Source organism: Nothoprocta perdicaria, unplaced genomic scaffold (genome assembly GCF_003342845.1).
Source record: "Nothoprocta perdicaria isolate Ctin4 unplaced genomic scaffold, notPer1 scaffold_331, whole genome shotgun sequence".
Lineage (NCBI taxonomy): Eukaryota > Metazoa > Chordata > Aves > Tinamiformes > Tinamidae > Nothoprocta > Nothoprocta perdicaria.
Window position 1 is genome coordinate 545,616 of NW_020455568.1, and position 3,903 is coordinate 549,518.

At 49.1% G+C, this 3,903-nt stretch overlaps 1 non-coding gene across 1 annotated transcript; it reads right to left on the minus strand.

The window, feature by feature from the left end:
- Positions 1–3,533: 3,533 nt before the first annotated feature.
- TRNAQ-CUG lies at positions 3,534–3,605 on the minus strand. Its single transcript has one exon. It is a non-coding gene; the product is annotated as a tRNA-Gln (tRNA).
- Between the last annotated feature and the right edge of the window lie 298 nt (positions 3,606–3,903).

The window sequence follows — 3,903 nt, forward strand, 5'->3', positions numbered from 1 at the left end:
GGTTCTGAGTTTGCTGTGGGTGCACTGGAGACCTGGAGAGTGGCTTCCTCAACCAAGCTGAAACCAGTAAGAAAAGCAATGGCAGGATTTGGCCTAACTTTGCTCTATGCAGCACTGAGCTGAGTTGTGCTTGTTCTTTGTGGGCAGGAAGAAGGGTACAACGTTAATCTYGCCATGGAAGCTGGTAGGGATGAGGGCCATGGGTTTTGAGCAATCCTTGGTCTCCCTTTCACTCCCTTTCTCTGGACCATACCTCAATCCCATTCCATATTAGCCACAGGTGAGCAAAACTCAGGAGGAGTCAGGAAAAATCTTCATTTAAGAACCACCTGGCATCAGGTAGGCTGTGGTCCTCCTGCACAGCCTCCACAGCTGATAGAGGCTTATCAGGATAGATAGCCATGCTATATATTTCTGATCACTAGCTGCTGTGRAGGAAGCTGTTTCTTGCAGACTCAGGAGTCTGGTGTCTTTGTTGGGAAATCCTGTGTGTTCCTGAAGTTCCATCCCACCAGATACTTGCCTCTCTAAGAAGAAAAGGTAAGGATGTGTGAGCCCTCAGTCTTGCTTTCTGTGATGGACTTCAAACCTGCTTCACCTCAGAGGTGAAACCCAAAAAGAGCAAAAAGAGAAACCCTCATTTTTGGGCTGCAGCTACCTGTTAAATGTAGCTTCATGCCCCAGAAAAGCAAACTGTAGGATTTTGGCTCTGGCAGCCCAGCTGCTCTGAAGGCCCTGGGCATAATCTCACATCCCCAGTGCAAATGCTGGCTCTGCACCCTGTGGAAGATGTCAAGTTGTGGTGTCTCTGCTCCTTGCTTCACCAGACAGGTTATAGTCTTGCTGATGGATGTGTATGGGGATGCAGGAGGTGGAAAGGAGCCCAAAGTGGTCCCCTGGGGCTGATGTGGGGTTCAAAGGTGGTCAGCATGCCAGCTCATTGAACAAATATCACCCACCAGCTCTCAGGAAATAAATTTTTTCCATGGCAAAGCTGATGGTTTTGGTGGTGTTAATGTAGTGCTCTCAGTGCTGCAGAGAGTAGAATATGATTTAAAAAGGGTCCGTACAGGAAAGTCAGTGCAGAGAGGAGGACTTTGTGCAAAACCGGTGAGGGAGAGGGAAGCAGGGACGCATTTCACTGTCTGATGTTTTCTGAAGAGAGCTTCCAGATTAAACCCCAAATTCCATAATATTGTCAAAAAAGGATGTTGCCCATAGACATGGATTTCATAAAGGATAAAAAAGTCGCCTATTAAAAGAACTTTTCAATGAAAAAACCTTCAACTGGCCCATGCTCACACACAGTGGTTGCCCCGAGGGAGCGTGCTTTGGTCTGGGGGTTTATTTATCCAGCTGCAATGTGTATCCCAAACCTTTATGCCCACATTATTGAGTGTCTGAAGATTTACCTTATTCAGGGAATAGATGCACCTGAAGAGCAGGGAAAACAAATGATTTGGACATAATTTTGATCTTTAATTTTGACAATATTTGTCCTCCTATTTCACTGTGACGGGGAACTGAGTCCTTTTGACGGTTGTCCAGGTCCTACAAGAAGGGATTTGGAAGGATGTTGAATAGAGGAGATGAGGCGCACAGAAACTACATAACTCTACAAATGAGTTATTAATCATCTCTCATTTACATATTCATTAACCATAATATACACCATATTTTTATTAATACGACAAAGAAACAATTATAGGTGAAAAATGGGTTGTCTGTTTGTGTTACACACTGATCTAGTCTCTCATTTGCATGATATAAAAAATGATGTTTCTTCTTTCCGTGAGAAAAAGGAACCTGGCTGCCTGGGACGTGTTCCAGCCTGAGTGTGTGGAATGGGCCGTTTTGATGAAAAGTGGAAATGCGGAGGCAGTGTCCCCACAATAGCGTGGGGCCCTGCTGGGAGCTGAGCATCCCAGCTGGAAGGCAGTAACTTTTCCCATCATTGGTGTAGATCTTGGTTTCTCCCCTGGAACAGCMAGGGGAGCAGGACAAGGGAGCTGACTGCTTTGGGCCATGGGCTGACCCAGCTTGAATAGGTTATGTGGAGTTAATCCTGGCTTGGGACAAGGGCGAATGAAGCAGCTCAGATTCTTTCCACCTGGTGGTCTCTGGGTGGTTTGTGGTCCTGGGGTGTCAGATGGTGCTCTGTGAAGTAATGGATGACCACAGAATCATTATGGCTGGAAAAGACCTTCAAGATCACTGAGTCCAACCATAAGCCCTTTAGCAACATGCCTGTTAAACCACGTCCCTAAGTGCCTCATCTAAATGTTTCTTGAACCAAGAAGGTTCAAGCCAAGGATGATGGCTCTACCACTTCCCTGGGCAGCTTGTTTCAATGCTTGACTGCTCTTCTTGTGTAGATTTTTTTTTTTTTTCCTAATACCTAACCTGAACCTCTCCTGGCCCAACTTGAGGTCATTTCCTCTTCTCCTATTGGTGGTTCTTCTGGAGAGGAGATTGACCCTTACCTCACCACAGGCAGCTGTGGAGAGCAATAAGGTCTCTCTTGAGCCTCTTCTCCACACYARATAATCCCARCTCCCTCAGCCGCCCCTCATAAGCTCTGGGCTCCGTTGCCCTCCTCTGGACCCRCTCCAACACCTCCATGCAGCGAGGGCGCAAACTGGCCCCAGGGCTCGCGGGACGGCCTCAGCAGCGCCCAGCACAGGGACGGGATCCAGTCCCTCCTCTGCTGGCTGCACCATTGCACACACGGGCCAGGCTGCCCTTGGCCTCCTTGGCCCCTGGGCTCCCTGTTGGCCACCTGTCAACCAGCTCCCCTGGGACCTTTCCTGTCCCAGCTCTCCGGCTGCTCTGCCCAGGCCGGTAGTGCTGCAGGGGCTGCTGTGGCCGGGTGCAGGACCCGGCCCTGGGCCTGCCTGAACCTCATGCCGTTGGTCTCAGCCCTGGGACCAGCCTGTCCGGAGCCCTCTGCAGAGGCACTGCAGAGCCTTCTTACCCTCRAGTAGATCAACTCTTCCTCCCAGGTTGGTGTCATCTGCAAATTTGCTGAGAGTGCCCTCAATTCCTCACCTAGATAGCTGATAAAGATGTTAGAGAACTGTCCCCAGCAGTTATTAACTGCAACAAAACAGCAGTTATTAACRGCAACAAAATTAAAGTTGTTAAAGACAAGTGTTCCCCCAGGGGAACACTGCTTATCTCTCTCTGGACCTGGCCCTCACCCAGGCAGTTGTTCACTCAGCAAAGAGTCCACCTGTCTAAGCCATGGGCTGCCAGGTTCTCCAGGAGAAGGCACTGGGGAACTGTGTCAAAGGCCTTTCTCAAGTCCRAGTAGACACAGGTCCCCTGCTCATAGGAGGAGGTGAGGCTGGTGAGACAGGACCTGTCTTTCAGGAACCCTTCAACACAGGGCTTGATCCAGGCCTGTAGTTCCCTGAATCCTCCATCCAGCCCTTCTTGTAKACAGGCGTGACCCTGGCAACTCTCCAGCTGCTTGGGACCGGCCCTGTTGACCAGGGCCGCGGACAATAGGTTCCACCCATGGTGTGGGCAATAGGTTCCACCGAGATTTGAACTCGGATCGCTGGATTCAGAGTCCAGAGTGCTAACCATTACACCATGGAACCACCTGAAAGCCATCCTCATCCCCACGCCTTTCCGTTCAAGCAAGCAAAGTCCGGGAACAGAAACAACAACTGGACATTCAGAGCCTCCTTTTTGAGTTAATTAGGAAAGAGAGCCGTTAAATGGCTAATAGGCTCTTTATCCTCATCTTTGATGTAATATCTTTGAGGAACAACAYTGCTGATTTACTTCCTGCTTCCTTTCTGCAGTCTTATGCCGAATATTACKGGATTCAGTATTTTTCTGGTAAAGCAGGCACGAGCCACTAACTAAAGGAGAAATTTTCCCTCTGCCATTTTT